Source organism: Thermobia domestica, chromosome 9 (assembly GCF_964235325.1).
Source record: "Thermobia domestica chromosome 9, izTheDome1.hap1.1, whole genome shotgun sequence".
Taxonomy (NCBI): domain Eukaryota; kingdom Metazoa; phylum Arthropoda; class Insecta; order Zygentoma; family Lepismatidae; genus Thermobia; species Thermobia domestica.
This window is the reverse complement of record NC_137462.1, coordinates 42,957,408-42,977,298: the sequence shown is the minus strand read 5'-3', so window position 1 is coordinate 42,977,298 and position 19,891 is coordinate 42,957,408. Positions and strand designations below refer to the sequence as shown.

At 36.7% G+C, this 19,891-nt stretch overlaps 1 protein-coding gene across 1 annotated transcript in view; it reads left to right on the top strand.

Annotated features, from left to right (window-relative positions):
• Positions 1-553: 553 nt before the first annotated feature.
• LOC145694610 (E3 ubiquitin-protein ligase RNF34) overlaps positions 554-19,891 on the top strand; it is an 89,923-nt gene continuing 70,585 nt past the window's right edge. Inside the window, exon 1 of the mRNA XM_081771003.1 lies at positions 554-1,070. The gene's annotated coding sequence lies outside the window, so the exon portion shown is untranslated. The remainder of the gene's footprint in view (positions 1,071-19,891) is intronic.

Below are 19,891 nucleotides of genomic sequence, written 5' to 3'. Positions count from 1 at the left end.
TGCTAAAGGTACTGTTCCCATTGACTTGGCTGAATTTAGTTTATTATTATTATTATTATTATTATTATTATTATTATTATTATTATTATTATTATTATTATTATTATTATTATTATTATTATTATTATTATTATTATTAATTCCTGTGTCCTTGGACAGGTAATTAAATTCAAGATTCTTCGTTTATGACTTGAGTTAATACTATACAATGCTCTTGTTTTTGGTCTGCCAACTCAAGAAAACTTTGAAACAAGCTGCAGGGTCTGGTTCGATAATATACTTTAATAATTAATGAATACTTGCTTCTTTTCTTAAAAAGAAAGTGTCAGATGCGGAGGAAAGAACCCGTTGCAGAGTTTTTATGTGAGAAAATTGAATAATAACAATATATGAATAATATTATTAAAAATCTTTTTTGCAGACACTTTTATATCTTTTCCGAATGATCGTAGAAATAATGTGGCAACATTGTTACATGAGATCTTGTGGCAACATTGCATCTCCCCTTTGTGAGTGAATTTATTTTTTCTTCTACACTTCGCTCACGCGACGTGAGGAACGGAGGAGAGGTGACTGAGGTGTAGAGATAGAGGAAAACATGCTATTACAATGACACTCCTTGTCATTGTCACAACAGGAAGCACAGTACATGTGACCTCAGCTTCCCTTACTTATTATATAACAAAATATGTCAATATGATATGACAGAGCTATTTTTTTTCCTTTTTAATGGACAAATGTATCTTGTTTCGTGATTATTGTCAGTGATAGTGTTTACTTCTTCTGTAACGTGTCACCTGAATCCAGTGTTGTGAGTCATGTGTCTAGTGCCAGAGAAAAAGGCGGATGTATAAATAAAATCATAAAGATAAAAAAAAAATATAAACGTGAACATGTGATTGTGATCGATCATTACGTGCCAGTGTGAAAAGAGATTACAAGTGGAAATGTGCTGACGTTTAGTAAATTAAACGAAAAAGCAAGAAAGAAATATACTACCTTATAGCTAGTCATATCTTTGTTTTGAATTTTGTTACTTTGTACAAAGCTTGCGCGAAGATGGTTTCGTGGTAAGTACGATCTATATTCTGAAATCTTATATTGCGGTAACGATGACGATCAACGTGTCTTTATGTAAACAAAGTAACATGGAATATTAAACAAAGAGAAGTTAATGGGATATAGCTATGCTGTCTTATGAAATAAATAAGTTATGGAGTCTTCAAGTAGCACTGTTAGAATGTACTCCACCACGTGAAGGAGTGTGGTTTGGTTTTTAGTCTACCAAACGGTTTTTCAAACCAAATTTTACCAAGCCTAGATTTAAATGTAGCATTTTACCTAAAAATTGAATGAAGCATGTTTTATATTTGATTTATGTCTTTAGACGGCCTGTGTTTAGTCCAGGGAGGTAAGCCTTCTCCCACCCCATGAAAAATGTTACAATTTCGCTAATTTGTTAATATTAGGTTAGGCTTATGTATAGCCCGCTCCCCCCAGTTCTTTGTCACCGGAACTGGAAGAGTCACTACTAATACTACTGCTACTTCTTCTTCTACTACTACTACTACTACTACTATTACTACTACTACTACTACTACTATTTATATCGAGAACAGAACACAACCCCTGCGGAGCTTCTAACCCGTTCCTACTACTATTGCTACTACCACCACCACCACTACCTACTACTACTACTACTACTACTACTTATACTACTACTACTACTTATACTATTACTACTACTTACACTAAAGCTTCCTTACCACAAGATTTACATCTTAAATCTTTATACGGTTAGCGTACGCGCCTTTGGCGTGGGAGACCCGGGTTCGATTCCCGGCGGGAGCTCATGTGGTTCGGATTCCACGTTAATCAGTAGGTCCACGTCTCATATAGCCTCGCTGCTGAACGGGACGTTAAACACAAAATCAAATCAAATCAAATTAAATCTTTATAACGCGATTTCGATTCATTATGAACTAGTATGAATCGTTAGAATCACTATGATTCGTTAAAAATCACTGGGGGGAGCGGGCTATACTAAATCCTTAGGTTATGTTAGGTTAGCGATAATTACTTGCATCATTGAATTTATATTCCCTTATGTATGCTTCCGATAAGTACATATAGTCTCTATAGCACTTTGTATTTCTTATTTCTACATGTACTTCTTTTCCATTCTTAAATGAGAGAGAAATCAATTACGTTTTTCTTAGTTCAACTTATTTCTCCTGTAATTCATATATATATTTTTTTTTTACCAACTTATGGCTCCCTTCATCTAAACGTTCTCCATTTAGACTTGCCGAATAGAAAATTATTAGTTTCATTTCAGTATATAGAGTGGCCCAAAAGTAGGTATACATTCCCGTACTGATCGGTCATGACATTTTATATAATTTATTTATTATTGTTCATACAAGTACTTATCTATTCTTAATTTATTTTCGCTTATACCGTAAGCTCGGAACAAACCAAAGAAAAGAAATTTATTATCTTAATAAATTAAAATGTCATATTTGATAGATGCAGGTCTGTGTACTACTTTTGGGCCATTCTGTAGTGTTCTACAGGCAGATTAGTATTTTGCATTATACTAACCCGCTAATGTCAACAGTACTGCGGGAAGACTACCAAGCAAGGATGATATCCTTAATTACTCACACGGGAATTCATAGGGAACCAATTTTTGATTGTCTCTGCTTTGGGATCAACTGGATGTATCACATCCATGAATGAAGTCAACTAGTAATTTTTAACTCTACGTCTTGGCCAATATTAATTGTGATCCCATCAAGTACTTTTTGAGAATTTGTCTCTCTCGGAAAGACAAACAGGTAAATATACAAAGATAAGCCAAACTCCTTAAAATAAATAAATAAATGAAGCTAAGTACTGTGTTAGCAGTAAAGTATGTATTTAATATTTAAATATATTGGCATCTCGCAGAGTATATGAATTTCGGATATGTCATCACTGCATTTTCATTTTCGTTTGTTCGAAATTTAATGCCACTTTCCAGCACCGATTTTGCGATGGACGTGGATTAGATTTTAATATGGAATCTGAGATATATCAGCTGTCATCAAACATCAAACTCGTTACTACCATATCGAACAGAAGCTTCTACAGTTTGATGAAAGCACGGAGTTTCAGTGTTGGAGCGTTTATATCTGATGCTAGGAGTCCCTCGTCCGATCCCCTGCTATTAGGTAAGTTTGTGGTGGACGACGTCGTTTCAGTTATTTCATTTCCTCCCACATCCTCATTCCATAAATTCTTTCATGCTCATTCATAATTCATTAATCATGCGTCCCTTCTTGACCCTAAAGGACATAGACGTATGATGTTAAATCTAGGATTTACTTTTTTCTGTGTAGTTTGAATCGCCTAAAGATCTTCGAATTATATAATACTATTAAGAAGAATTGTGGGGTCATATGTCCTCTTTAGATTTCAAGTAGACCCTGAACATTATTCCATTATTATAAGTAGATGCTGGATGTTCAGGTACTAAAACCATAGAAAATAAGCATTTATAATACAAGAAATAGGCACTAAAAAGGTGAAAACCCAATGACATGTACAAAGATTTTAAAATATGAGTAGTGTTCAAGTAATCTAAAAGCATATCTATCTGATAAATTGTAGAGAACATCTAATCTCAAGAAAAAAAAAAGCATGAAAATCTTAAATGAGTACCTAATAAATAAATAAATTGTTTACAGCATTTTATCACGTAAGACAGCAGACCAAAATTTTGAGAGCATTACACTCAACAAGCTATAGAAAGAAACGATTCTTTCACTTTCGAATCAGTAGATAAATTATTAAATATATTGTAATTTAGTATGTTTCTGACTTCTGTTACGAGAAATCATTAATTGTGATTTCACATGATAACAAGACATTTTTTTTTCAATTTTTAAAATGTAATTATCCTTTTGATCGTGCTACACACTTTTATAAAATCTAGAACAATGTTTCTGTACTTTAACGGATGCAACCAGACATATATAAAACTTGTGGATTAGTATTGTGTTCACCTCTGAGCACTCACCCAATTCTTTCTAGTTTGCCCAAGTCCTTACCTCTTTCACTATCTTGTGGCAACTTTTTACCCATGTATTAGGTTGGACCTGGGCCTTGACCTGAACAAACTTATTTTCTGTTATTTTAAGTTTCTAGGAAGGGGTTGTAATTTTTGTAAAACGGTAAATATTCGTAGTTATCCCAATGAAGTTCTGACTGAAGGAAACACGTAACAATAGGTAATATTAGGTATTTAAGTCATAATATAGATAATATAGACCGAAATAGCCAAAACAAGCAAAATAAAATTTGTTGAAATTTAAACATAGATCCTCCAGTGAATTTCAGCATAATCATTTTTATAATACAACTAGCCTTTGGCTAGCTGGGGGCTCCGCCTCTAGGCCCTCATCTTGCTCGGCCTACGACCTCGCACCTCTTGGACCTACAATTCTGCCGAATTTCAAGTTTCTTTTCGTATTTTAACTACCCACAAGATGAGATTTTATATTCCAAGAAAACGTCTATTTAAATAACATTGAGATTTTTCATTTCCCTTTTAGATCCCTTGAAAATTAAAAATAGTCAGTTTTGACAATTTTCTTTTGAGGTAGTCTCGGAAGGTTACGATCATTCCAAATTTCATCATTGCAGCCCTACAGGAAGTGCCTAAGCATTTCGGAGTGTAGATAATGTCCCACATAAATAACATGGAAACAGATTTCTCAATTCCCCATAAAACCACTCTGAAGTTGGAAGTTCTTATTTCTAGTGACTTTATTAAATAATCCTATGGGAAACTTATAAGCATACCGAATTTCAAGTTTTTATTACCATTCCAAGTACCTAAAATGTGATTTTAGGTCCAAAAAAAGTCCCATTTAAATAACTTGGACAATTTCTTCATCGCCCCTTTAGACCGACTAAAAATTTAAAATATTCACTTTTGACAATTTTCTTGTGTGTTAGTCCCGAAAAGCTACAATCGTGCCAAATTTCAACTCCATGTCAACTGGAAGTACCCGTTTATTTTATGTCAGTTCATGTAGTTTTATAGGTCCTATATAGTTAAGATACCTTTATTGTTAAGAAATAGGTATTTGCCTAAAATACAATCTGTAATTATAGGCTCTACCATCAATTCCCGCATTTTTAGAAACGTCCAGCACTTTGATCATGTACTAATCCATTTATTTTGGCATAAATAAAACATTCCGTAATCTTTCATTTAAATATAGAGGTACAATGAATTTTGAAACTAGTGAGGATGCTTGGCGAGTTACAAGAATAGATTCCAACCTAAAAGAAGGAGAGAGGAAATGGTTATAACTTCGGGATTCACATCCGTATAAAATAGTGCTGTCGAATTTTTGTGACATTTCCGGTTTTCGGTTTTTGAGAAAACTGACTTTCTGAAAACCGAAAATGCGGTTTTCAAAACCGAAAATGCAAATGCAGTTTTGGAAACTGAAACTGCAAAAGCGGTTTTCAAAACCTAAACAACAAATGCGGTTTCCAAAACCGAAACCGCAAAAGCAGTTTTCAAAACCGAAAACGCAAATGCTGTTTTGGAAACCGAAACTGCGAAAGTGGTTTTCATAACCGAAACCGCGATTGCGGTGTTCAAAATGCGGTTTTAAAACCGAAACCGCAAAAGCAGATTTCCAAACGGAAACCGCAAAAGTTCTTTTCGAAAGCGAAAGCCGCCCGAACCGTGTTTGCGGTTTTATAAGGGAAACAATGTTTGTCCTTTTCAAAGCAGAAACAATGTTTGCTGTTTTTAATTATACCTTTTAACAATTGTGAAAGCATCTATCAATCGAGACAATTGTATTGATTTATATGTGTTTTTTAACTCTTTTTATTTGCTGCAAGACTATTATGTTAATATTAGGAATGGCCACAAAGTTCCGGTTCCGGCGAAACCGGTTCTCGGAGATCCGGTTTTCAGAACCGGTTCCGGACCTGGATCCGAAAACCCGGTTTCAGAACCGAATCTTAGGAACCGGTTCCAAAACCGGATCCGAAAACCCGGTTCCAGAACCGGATCTTAAGAATCGGTTCCAGATCTGGATCTGAAAACTCGGTTCCAGAACCGGATCCGAAAGCCCCCAGGCACAAAGTTCACCTTCAAAAATAATGCAAAGAGGACCATGCGCTTGTGCCTTCCCCGCCTAGACCCGCTTGTGCTCCCAGAAAAAAATTTGGTTCACCAGTGGGTGTTTAGCCAAATGAGTTGGCCAGTTTGCCTGTTAAGCCAATGAGTTTGCCAATTACCCAGTTTATTTAGCCGAATGAGACAAGCTGCCGCCGCCTGGGCGCCTGCCTGTCGCTTCCACCATTTCATCTAGCATACTGTTCACAGCTTGCCAGCAGCTCGGGTTTAGCGTAGGGATGGTCACAAAGTTTCGGTTCCAGCGGAACCAGTTCCGCGAGGAACCGGTTCTCTTTTCAGAACCGGTTCCAGACCTGGATCCGAAGAACCGGTTCCAGACCTGGATCCGAAGAACCAGTTCTAGGCCTGGATCCGAAGAACCGGTTCTAGACCTGGATCCGAAGAACCGGTTCCAGACCTGGATCTGAAACACCGGTTCCGAAACCGGATCTTCTAGAACCGGATCCGTTCAGACCCGAAAACCGGTTCCAACAGGAACCGGTTATAGCCATCACTAATTAGTATGTTCAGCACTGTGCGAAAGGAATAGTTCGATGGTTGTACGTCACAGCTAAATTAGGGTTGCCATATTTTAAAATCAGAAAAGTGAGGGGTTCTAAAGCGTAAGTACTAATGTGAACTTGTATGTTACAAACACTGACCTGGGATCCTTAACACTTTTTTTTTTTTTTTTTAGTTATTTCTTTGATGACACTTCCAATGTACTTTTCGGCTGCAGGGAAGCAAACTAGACCCCACCTGATTTTCATATATGTTGTAGATTAGACCACGAGGAACACAAATCTGAAGGAATTTTGACATTTCGAATGTCGGAACTCGAGATATTCGAACATAAAGTGACCATGGAAGCAAACTGGACCCCACCTGGTTTTTATATATTTTGTAAACTAGACCACGAGGAACACGAATCTGAAGGAATTTTGACATTCCGAATTTCGGAACTCGAGATATTCGAACATAAAGTGACCAGGGAAACAAACTAGAACCATTTGATTTTTATATATTTTGTAAAATGGACCAAAATGAGCAATAATCTGAAAGAAATTTGACATTCCGACTTCCCGAACTCGAGATACTAGAACTTATACAGTAGTTTTATAAAGTATGTATAAAAGTAACGAAGAAAGTTCCGTCGCTTTTTGACCTATCACCTTAGAGCATCGATATGTCACCTAAGACGTACCTGGAAGATCAAAAATAATACCCATCAATATCAACGACCTTCTGCCAACATTCGGGATGGGCATGGATTCCTTCGCTGTAGAACTTGGTTTGCCCTGAAGCGAAGAAGGTATAAGTGCATTTTGCACCTCTACTACGGAGTTGAACTGGAGTCCTCTAAGGTGTGTCCAAGAAATGGAACAGGTGATAATCGAACGATGCAATGTCCGGGCAGTGTGGTGGATGCAATAGTGTTCCCCATCCAAGGCGTAGGATGGTGTCCCGGGTCATTCTAGCCATGTGGGGCATAGCGTTGTCCCATAACGGGGGAACCCCTTAGCGATTGTGAAGTGTTGGCTCCAGAGTTTTGAGTTTTTCTTGAACACAGCTCAACTGCTGACAGTAGACAGTTGCATTGATGTTCTGCTCTGACCAGGTGGTAGCAGTTCCCGATGCACGATGTCGCGAGCAGTCCACCAAACACACAGGAGGACTTTCTGCTGCATTGCTGATTTCAGCTGTTTTGGAACCGGTTCATGGGATTTTAACCAATGACGACGACGCCGTGGAGCTTCATACAGGACCCACTTCTCAGCACATGTCAACTTCCTGTCCAGAAATGGCTTCTTCCTCAGACGAGGCAGCAAAGAATCACAGGTGTCTGCTCGCGTAGCCTTCTGGCCTGGAGACAAATCATGTGGGACCCATAGACCCAACTTGTAGCGCTTCCCAAGTTGATGGAAGTGCTGCCGAATGGTTTCTCCACTAACATTGAATGTTAGCCCCAGTTCCTCCCATGTCTGTGCACTGTTCGGCTAAATTGCTACCCGAAGATCTTCATTTTGTACATGTGTTGGTCTTCCGGCACGTGTGGTGCGTCTTTCGTGAATGTTCGCACTCTCTGAGTAATCACGACACCCTCACGAAAGGCCTGAGATATCTTCTGCCCCCGCTGCAGTGGCGTTTGACCCAAGTTTGAACTCGTACAGCATACACGCCCTCATGACGCTCTGTGGAGGTTCCATATTCACTCTGTCTTTACACAAGTTCACTTGTAACTGAACTACCACAGCCAGGTACAATGTTGGATATACCCACACCAACAACTGATCTTTGCCTTATCTCGCATTCAAGATGGTGTGAGGGCCAATTGAACGCAGACCTCCACAAAAAGCGACAAAACTTTCTTGGTTACCTTTATATATCTCACAGAACATAGTATGTTTAGTGTTGAGAATATTGTGTTTTTTTCATAGCGTCTATACTCATTTTTTTAATATCTCGAGTTCCGGAGGTCGGAATGTCAAAACTCCTTCAGATTCGTGTTCCTCGTGATCTAGTTTACAAAATATATAAAAATCAGATGGTGTCCGGTTTACTTCCGTGGTCATTTTATGTTCGAATATCTCGAGTTACAAAATTCAGGATGTCAAAATTCCTTCAGATTCGTGTTCCTCGTAGTTTAGTTTACAAAAAATTTAAAAATCAGGCGAGGTCCATCCGTGATCATTTTATGATCGAATATCACGAGTTCCGAAATTCGGAATGTCAAAATTCCTTCAGATTCGTGGTCTAATTTACAAAATATATAAAAATCAGGTGAGGTCCAGTTTGCTTCCCTGCATCCTACTTTTCAAACGAAACAGTTTTCCAGAGTGTGCATTTTCTTCAAACTGAGTTCTACCCTGGCTAACAAACGTAAATTCGCTTATATAAGAGTCTTTAAAGTTACACTTGAAATTGTCGTTCGGCATTCTTGTAGCTTATGAAGGCATGAATAATTCAAGTATGTGTGTCACAACATCTATAAACAAACATTCATTCGTATAGAACCTCCAATACATTACATTACAAACACATCAACTACACAAAGAAAACCATTGTGCATTAGAGCAGATCTCTTATTAACAAATGGCTCTGCACACGCGCACTGCTCAGATAGCCCAAAGCCTGAGCCTGAGCGCGAGTCTAAATTTAACACAATCGCGATTGTGATTGTCAGAGGTGTAGCGGTTTACGTTGAATATACTAACACTTTATCAACTAAGTCCTCTTAGATGTTTCTCCAATCCCAGAAAGCGGGTGGGTTTTCGTGGTTAAGATATGTTTAAGTGGGGGACGAATATAGAACCTAAAAATCGGGTAGTACCCGCTAAAGTCGGCCAATAAGCCAACCAAGGTTGGGAAAAACCATGGTTTTTATTTAAAAAAACAAAAAACCGTTTTTTTTTTTTTGTTTAAACCAGGTTTTTATGGTTTAAATAATTTGCTCTATATATTCATATCATGTATGGATAGAAATAAGTTTGTTTCGCCTTGATGTTACTATGCAACAGCCGGGTTATACTGGAAGGGGTCACATAAGCTTAAAGCGGAATAAAAACTGCTTCTCGAGTTACATTCGAGAGAAACTGTCCTTCATTTGAACTCGGAACCAGGACTAATTGGCCACAAGTGCGATACGTCTGCCGACTCACTCACGAAGGAATCCTGATAAAAATAAGTTGTACTGATCTTTACATGCTTCTTAATATAACTGTCAAGAGTCATTTCAGAAGGACAAAAAGATAAACAGTTGCACAAGTGAAACTATTATACAGAATTACATATGGACAATTTCAAAGTACTATGGAGTACAGAAGAACTAATTTAGTCCAAGTTAGTTAACAACGACTTTTATTGGTCCAAATTAAAGCAATTAAACGACTTAATTTGCATATCAGTAAGAAAAGTGTATAAAGATACGAATTATTTGAGTCCACTTTGGCTCAGACTCATTTATACATAAATATATACCAAAGATACTTCTCATTTCACTAAATGCCTCTCGTGGGGTCTGTATGACCCCCCCCACACACACACAAAAGTACGGCATTTCGATGTATTTTATCAATAGTAAACATTGAAACGAAACAATATTTAGAATTTTTCTTTGATTGCAATTACACAACAATAATAATTACAAAAAAATCACAAAACAAACATTTATAAACTTATATATATAAAAAAGTTGCTTTTGTAGTATAATCTTTTTGAGTAATGAATGGGGAATTTAGGTCTGAATATAATACGAATAATATACGGGAGTGAAACGTGATAACCCACAAATGTGTGTTCATCAAGATTTTACAAACACACTTTTACGAACATTTTTCGTTTTTTGATTTAAACCAGTTGGTTTTTTTTTTATTTAAACCAGTTTCGTTTTTTGGTTTAAACCAGTTGGTCTTTCTTTAGTTAACAAAAAAGCACTACCTCCCTTCCTTTAAAACAAAGAAAAGGAAAGAAAGAAAGAAAATCTAGATCGCAATACACAATTTTATTGTTGATTTGTTGCCACTCCGATAAATGTGAATGATGTGGTTTTGCATGTGTTGATTGTTTTCTTATCGCACGTCCCAGACACCTGCAATAGTTTATACGTAAAGGAAACACCGATCTTGTTTTATTCTGTATCGTTTTACTTCCCAATAACGATAGCCATGCCTTTTTGTGAGAAATTGCAACTTATTTTTTTATTCTGCCAATAGTAAAAGTATACTCAACAAAATTGACCAGCACTTAAGAAAAAATACCATCTTTCCCCTCTGCAAATTTTGAGCGTTTTCTCCCTACGCTGAAGGAAATTTCCCTCCATCTGGCAACTGTGAGCCGGAGTGGGGAAAGATTCTTTGCTGTTTTCTCGTCGTTACTTGATATTAGTGCTGTCGAATTTTTGTGACATTTGCGGTTTTCAAAGCCGACATTTCGGTTTTATGAAATTCAGTTTTTTCCGAAAACCAATTTTCGTTTTTTCCAGAAACCGATTTCGACAGCACTAGTAAAAAGGAGTCGTTTCCAACCTGGAACATGTGGTGAAGAGCAAGCAAAGGGGCGCAATACTATCAGAAATAAACTGTAATTATGGGTAATGCACCACTTGTTCAGCTTTACCAAACTCCATAGACGCTAAATGGCATTTTGTCTTTCTTATAGCTATTCAAGATTTCAACGTTATTGAAAACTAAATAATTATAAAAATTAAAATTCTTTACACAAAATATAAAAAATGCGTACAAAGTACCGTACTTCAGGTAATTCAGTGTACAGTCCTTAGCAAAAAACCTGCTACATGAGCATGTAAGTTTATTGTGAAACGACGAAGTCTTTTGCTCCAAAATAAGTATGCAGGTGAGGACGCCGAGGTTTCTCCTGGCGTGATTCGTGGCGTGGTTTTAGACGTTATGTTGATTCATTGGGCTGTTAGGCGTAGTTTCATAATAAACTTACATGCTCATGTTGCAGGTTTTTTGCTGCGGACTGTACAACATGGACTTCAAAATCTTATCAAGTAAAAGCAATTTATTGTAATTATTATAACCGAACTGCAGCATAATGTTTCAGGACATTCATTTTATGATGAACTTCTCAAATGGACGACCATAAGTGTCGAATGTATATAAGATACAGATGAATAATTTGCTCAAGCCTGACGGAATAAATTGCTGCCAATTTCGCATTTTTTCTGTACTATTTTTTTTTTATTTAAAAATAAAGTGTAAATAAATATTGTAAGAATATTAATGTAACATAATGTTGTATAAAGGTCTTAGTTTTCACTTTTCGATAAAAATAATTTGTTTTGTAAATATTAAAGAAAAACAGCAAACTTAACGCTAGTTTAACTTCGTCAGTGCGAAACCGTTTAATATTCAGTGGTGAAGGCTTGGGGCTTATAACCGTTATAAAACAGATTTTGAAAAAAATATCGCAAGTCTGTTCAATTAATGCAATATGTATTTGACTTACTCTTATCTGGGCTTTATCAAGATCATTGTGATGTGATAGGGCTGCTACTCATTTTGTTAAAGTAAATATCTGTTCTTAGAACCAGAATGACAACTTAGGTTATTATTCATAAAAGGTTCTGAGTAAAATTTATAATCGTTTAAAGTAGGTATGGATGTTGGAAAGTATTTTATTAAAGTCACAATCGTAAACATTTAAATTTTATTGATACAATCCACGAGAAGAAAGGTTAGGTAATGTACCTGTTCTTGTTTACAACTTTCATAAGGTGAGAAGCTTTTTTTTTTTTTGAAGCTTCCTTCCTTAGCTTTTATTGATTTAAATTATTGCTGATATAACTTCCCTCAAGAGCCGCCACTGTTGTAGACTAATTGATAACAGTAACAGTATTTACAGAATGTCATTCGTGACTGGTCATGCTATTAGATTCTCAAAATAAATTCACCTTTTAATTTTCATTCATTTTTTTTATTTAGTTTTTACTCAGTAATTGGAATTTAGAGCCTGTAACATGATTTTTTTAGAAGTTATTTTAATTTAAAAGAAGAACAGCGTATCACCAAAACGTAGTTTACATTATATTTGTTCCATATAATTACGGATTAGGAGGGTTAGCTCATATTGTGTGCATCAAGTGAGCCTACGTAGCGTAGCTCAAGCATTCGCTGCGTGTGGTCTCGGGTTCAATTCCCGGCTGGGACATTCAGTTGAAAAAGTGTGACATCTTTTTTCAGATTAGCCGTGTTGGGTGAGCTTTTCGTGGGTTTTCTTTATTCACACCAGGAAAATGTTGGAATGGAACCTAATATTCAGGTCGCAGACTACTTGATTCCTTCTCCCCTCGCACACCAGGTAGTGAACTCCTCGAGGGACGTCACCCCTCATAGGCGATAGGATGAATGTCGAAGTTGGTAATAGCCAGAAATAAATAAGTTACGTATATTTATTCAATTGCTAAAAAAAATTCTATTTTTCGCCTCTCTCCCTCCAAAAGCTTAAGTCAAGTCTGCGTTGTTTCCATTTAGGTTAACACTAGATATCGGTACTTTTCTTATAATACCGTAATAATAATAATAATAATAATAATAATAATAATAATAATAATAATAATAATAATAATAATAATAATAATTTGAGAGAGGGAAAATAACAAAAGAGAACGGAATTTCCTGTTGCAGCCTATCTTTTAAACATTTTATATCATATCAATTTTACATTATTGGTTAACGATATTGCGGTGGCTCAGTGGCAGAGCGCTCACCTCTTGAGTGGGGGAGTCCGTGGTTCGATCCCAGCCTTCACTAAGTGGGCTTTATGATGGGTAAACGCTGTATACATGGTTTTGCTTGGGATTCTCCCTTTTCCTACCACGTTCGTCATTCCACCCATGAAGGGAAGAAGTAAGGGCAACGAAGCTACGTAAGAGCAATGCTACGCAGTACAGTCACGAAAGAAAGTATTTTTCAGTTGACAAAATTAATTTCCCAATAACTCAACAATAAATTAACATATTAGAGTACCGATTTTGACAAGTTATCAAATTATCACTATTCTAAGGATAACAACAAAAAGATCCAAATTAATTCACTTGTTCCTGAGTTATTGGCGAAAGAAAATTTGTCAACCGTCAAATACTTTCTTTTCCGTGTGTACGTGTGCCTCTCACATGCTAGTGACATCTGACATATTGTTCAAACCACTTAGACATATACTTGTTAATTGCATCAGTAAATAGCAACATTGCGTTCTGATTCACAAGAATTACAATTGAAGGGGACGGGGAATGCAGTTTAAAGAAAAAGAGTGGTCTTTCCCACGTATAACAATCTGCATAAAAACAAAAACTTAAGTTAGGCCTGAGTCATGTATGGCATGAAAAAAATGGTAATTGGTTACTGATCTATTTGTTTTTTCTGTTTCTTTGTGCCCCTCTGTGATTAACACCAAATTATCCCAGTGTGAACCATGATTTCATCGATTTTAATGGACATTAGCACAACTGACTAATGTTTATTCAACTTAAAGTCACAGTTCGTACGGTACGTAATTTGGTTGTTGCTGATTGAAGAATAAAACAGTCTTTTTGCTTATACTCATGGTAGAAGATGGAAAACCCTATTATAAGAACAATGCTCTCTTTTCGCAAATGTTTTACAACGTGTTGCAGGTCCGCAACCAGCCCACAAGGTTTGGGGGGAGACCATTTTTTTTTATTATTAATAATAGCATTTTGTGTTAAGGTCTGGGGGGCACGAAAAGTTGCGAGGATCAGGCCCTCCTAGCCCCCCTCTCGTTGCGGGCCTGACGTGTTGTTCAGTGTTGCGAACAGAGATTTTATTTTCTAGCTAGATTCTGAGTGAAAAACTACTAAGCACAATATTACAAGAACCAGATTTTACTTTATTATTCAGCAGCGTAAATAATAGTAATAATCGTGCAGATTCACAATAGATTGTCAAATTTAAACTATATTTTACTTCATTTTTATGATTTTTAATGATTTAATGAGTCTAAGGAATTCTGCATTGTTATTTTTCTGCCGTATGCTCAAATAATGGCCTCTAGATTGATAATATGCGTTCAAACTGCTGTGCAATGTAAACAATTAATCATGCAAGAAAATGCGCACCAACGAGTGCTAGAGTAGATTAGGATAGTATGATCTTGAAGCTTTGCTGGCGTCTACTATTAATCCAATGTTCTCGGGATTCCTGCCAGAGTGAGTGTTGCTGTGCTGAGGTTTCGTTACCATACAGCGGCAACATCTTCATAGCTCTGAAGATGTTGCCGCTGTATGGTAACGAAAGCTCAGCACAGCAACACTCACTCTGGCAGGAATCCCGAGAACATTGGATTAATAGATTAGGATAGGTTTAATTAGTTTAGGTCAGTAAAATAGGGCATAGTAGGTTTGGTTATGTTAGTACAAGGCTATGAGTGTATTACGTATTTGCAAGGTGACGTGGGGTAATTGTGGCAAGAAAACGTAAAGTGTTACTTTGACTGCTTATAACCCTAAAGAAGTCTTTTGTTTTGATTTTCACAAGTACCGTAATGATTTCGTTAATTCTGTATTATTTGCATGAATTAAGAACAAAAATCTCAAACCGCTGTAAGAGAAATTTGAGATTTGTTTTTGAACTCGCAGCTGCTAGAATTACCCCAGCCATGGAGAAATTATGGCAAAGTCTCTTAACTTTTATTGCATATACTTTGTACTGACGTTTGAACAATCATGTCATATCTTGTTTCAGCTATTGAAAACTGTGTTTTCAAACTTTTTATAAAAATCTCTGTTTATAAGTAAGTTATGTGTAAAAACGACAGGGACATTGCTGGTCTGCCACTTCTGTCATTATCTTTCACACTCCTTGCAAATGCGTTGCACCACATACAGTATAGTAGAGACCTGCACGGGCTGAATTTTTCGGCCCGAGCCCAATTCAGCCCGAATGTACGTAGGCCCGGCCCAACCCGGGCCCAAAAAGTTTTGGAGATTTTCGGCCCGAGCCCGACCCGGCCCGATAAGTTTTAACAATTCTTAGCCCGGCCCGGCCCGATAAGTTTTTACAATTCTTGGCCCAAGCCCGGCCCGGGCCCGATAAATTTTCGAAGTTTCATTTTGTAACATTTTTCACGGGCACACTTCTTCAACGTTTGCCTTTATTCTAATTATCGTTTAACGAATGTCAATAATTATTCAAGAATTGCAATTAATCGGCCCCAGCCCGACCCGACCTGAAGAGAAATCAGTGTCGGCCCGCCCAAGCCCGGCCCGACCCAAAGAAATAATAGAGTCGGCCCACCCAAGCCCGGCCCGTGCAGGTCTCTACAGTATAGGCCTACATTTTTCTGTGACAGCAGTTTTTCCTTAGACCACCAATTCTTGATGAGGCAGATGATTCCTGTCCCTTGGCTCATAAAAAGCAAATAACACCGCGCACCTCCTCCTTCGAATACTGTTCAAGTCGATGTGCCATCTTTAAATTGCTCTAGGTAGCAGTCGGGTTCACGTAGAAGGCTGTAATTGCCTCAGACTTCCCCCACTGTGGCATCTGCAACATACAGAAAAACCTAGACAAGAAAACTGTGTAGGGCCATTCCATCGTCACGGGCAGGACATTTACACTACATTTTTGATGCTTTAAAGTTGTATATTTCTAAAAGTACAACATAAATTCTGCTAATTGCATTATATATGAGCAGTACAGACTTGGGAGCATATGTAGCTGATGTTTTCAGTATTTTTTTTCTGTTTAGAGTAGAAAATATTAATTCCTAATTGTCTGTCACGGGTAGGGACAAAAAAGAGAAGTGACTTTCGACACACCAAGTGAATGTTACAAAACTCTGTGAATTCTTGGCTCAAAATGTTTTTATTTAAACGGAAATGTATAAATGATGAAATTTTAAAACAAACTTCACATAATAGAAATTTGCCAAATATTTATTTAATGAATAAACTAAACTTTACTGTGTCACGGGCAGGACACATGGTTGTCACGGGCAGGACATCGTGTGAATCAACACACAACATCTCAATAAGAATGATTTCAAAAATGAAATAAAATGGAAAATAAGGTAATTTCTGCTGTTCTGTTATAGCATTTTACATAAATAATTATATTTACTTTAGTTGAGGCTCGCTTTTACCACATAAAAATAATAATATGTCGTACACTTATTTCTCACCACCTACACTTTAGGAAATGGTTTTATTTGCCCATTTACACCCACCTTGTAGGGAAATTCGTACAAAACACTGTCTAACAGTATATAAAATAGGTGCTGGTATCCAGTGCCCGTGCCGTGGAAAATCAGCGCCCGGGGCGAGAGTATACGACGCGTCGCGACGGCGCCCCCGTAAATATGAGTGAGATCGACAGACCAGCCGCAAAGCGTCACCATGGTTGGCGCGATGCATAAGAAAATTTTCAAAAATAAACTCTGCTTTTCCTTGAGTTTGAGCACTTTTTAATACTGTTTTCCTTCCATTTTCATATCTATATATCTATCTATCTATCTATCTATCTATCTATCTATCTATCTATATATATATATATATATATATATATATATATATTCCTCCTGAATTTTGCGCCCCCTTACTTTGACGCCCGGGGCCATAACCACGCTCGCCCCCCTCCCCCCGGGGCACAGCACTGCTGGTATCAAAGGTATTATTTGATCGAAATGCACGTAAGACACATCTTCAACAGTCTTGAAAGTTTTACCGCAATCGCTTACGGTCTTCATACGAATTTCGTTGACTTCTTCGTCCTCTTCTACTGGGCTTTGTGCGATAGTTGCATGTCTGTTTTCTTTTTCTGTCCACTAGAGAAAAATTCCATCAACAAAAATGTTTATTGTGCCATATCTTCAACAGCTGGTCTAACACAAGTCTTGTTAACATGCACAAGCCTTGTAAGTCGTCCCTCAGGATACCTTCATGGCCTTTGGAGTCACCATTTTCAGAATCTGAATAAAAGTCTATTAGACATTTAAAGATTTTATACGGATGAAGCTCTAATTTAAAAGTTCGACGAACTACCAAATTTTCACTGTCAAATTGCAGGAATAACTGTTTTGATTGGGGACATTCAATTGACAAGAGCATTTTCCCGTCTTTTATTCAAAACGTCTTTTTTTTTTTCTCAATTTCTGCTGATAGTAGTAAAACAGATATATTTTGAAACGAAAAGTTTAAAGCTGCTACGAAATTAGCAGCACATTCTACAATTATTTTGTTTTGTTTCATAAAGTTCCATACTGGCCGTTTTGTACGTACTTCAATCCCATCTACTGCTCCCTTGAAACGAACAGAAAGGTGACACTAATGATAATATTTATATGACATTTATTTTAAGTTAAAACATCATACTGACAGTAATACATAATCCTCTATTTAAGTAAATAATGTTCATGCTTAGAAAACTTTATTTTAGTATACATGGAATAATTTTCTATCTTGAATAACCAATGTACACAAACTATCCCACCAGTGGCATGCCCACTGTCACGGGCAGGACAAGTTTTCAGATAGAAATAAATCAAAATATATTGTCAGCATTAGTCCAAAATTTGGTAAATGTGAAGTACACGTGAAAATTGTTACTTCTACTAAGTACGAACCACATTCACAAATTTAGTAATTCAGTACAATAACTTTTGGTAGTTTTCTGTCACGGGCAGGACACTCAAGTTGACGTTTATATCTTTAATGATATTATAAACAATTTTTATCCTGTAAACACTATTTCAACTGCAGCTTGTAGCAAAAAGAAGCATCGTGAATAGCTCGAAGTTATTTCAGCCAAACATGCACAATATACCGCAAAATGTTGCCGATAACAAGAATAAAAATTTTCCTCCCAGCTGACATGTTACAAATTCACAACTCAGACTTAAAATTTTACGTGAATTCTAAGTATAAATAAGTTTTTCTTTGTGAAAAAGTAAATTTCGTTCTATTTACTTCATATATACGTAAAAATGCATTGATTTTAACAGTTTTCGAAAATTTGGGTTCAGGCTCACTTTCGCGTGGAATGGCCCTGTATTAGATACAAATGCATCTTATTTTTTGATATACCTTTGTAGTATAGTGGAATAGGATAGTCTAGGTTAGTAGAATAAGGTCGAACGTCTGTTGGGGTACAGTAGAGTAGAAGGTTAGGTTAGGTTAGGTTAGTAGAGTAGGTTAGGCTAGGTTAGTAGAGTTATTCATTTTAAAAACAGTAGGGTTGTTAGGGTAGGTTAGGTTAGGTTATGGGAGTAGGTTACGTTAAGTTACTGGAGTAAGGTAGTGCTTGCATTTTGCATTTACAAAATGTGGATTTCACAGTGAAACGTGTTCCTATAGCACATGCAGTGGCTTCAGAGTAGTAACGTTACACTTAACTGTCTAAAAAATGAAGATGGTATAGTTACATACTAAGCATTAAGATAAAACTTGTTATTCAGTGACAGCTCAGCTTTACTATGTCTTATATGAATTCTAAAAGCTAGTTTGTTGACAAATCGTATAACTAACATATTACACCACATCATTTCCATGATCCATTTCCTTCAGTTGATTCCACCATCATTTGTAAACTGTAGCAAAATATTGAGTTTACTTCTGAAGATATGTCTTCACATTTTATTATTAATATTCAGACTATTTACGATTCATTTCACCTAATCTAAAAGGTTATGAAAACAAGCTTTCTCCTGCATCACGTTGTATGATGAACTCTGAAGAATTAAATATTGGTGTTCCTCCTACCATCACCAATCCCTACATACGGAGGTTTAAATTGTATAAAGAATGAGAAGTATAACTTTCATTATAATACAAATTTTAAAACCTTTTAATCCATTAATGTGTCTAATTCAGACAAGCAACTCATCCTTTAGCATAATTATAAACTTAATTGAACATTTATCGCTTAGTTTATAGTCGGGGACTGTGAAATGATGTTGGTACTGCGACAGGTCTGGATGGTCGTTCATCGCACGGAGGAATAAGGTTTATGCAAAATACTTGAAAGTTAATTGAATTAATGCAATAAACAACGAAGACCAACGCTTTAAGCATTGCTGTCCATGTTGATTCCCTAAACTTGGGCTTAAATGGCATCGAAAATGTCACCAATCAGCGTAGTGACCCCGAAAACTGGGTTCGATACTAATATTTGTCGTACTTACTTCTCCCCCCTTTTCTCATACTTACTCCTTTTTCCCCTTCAG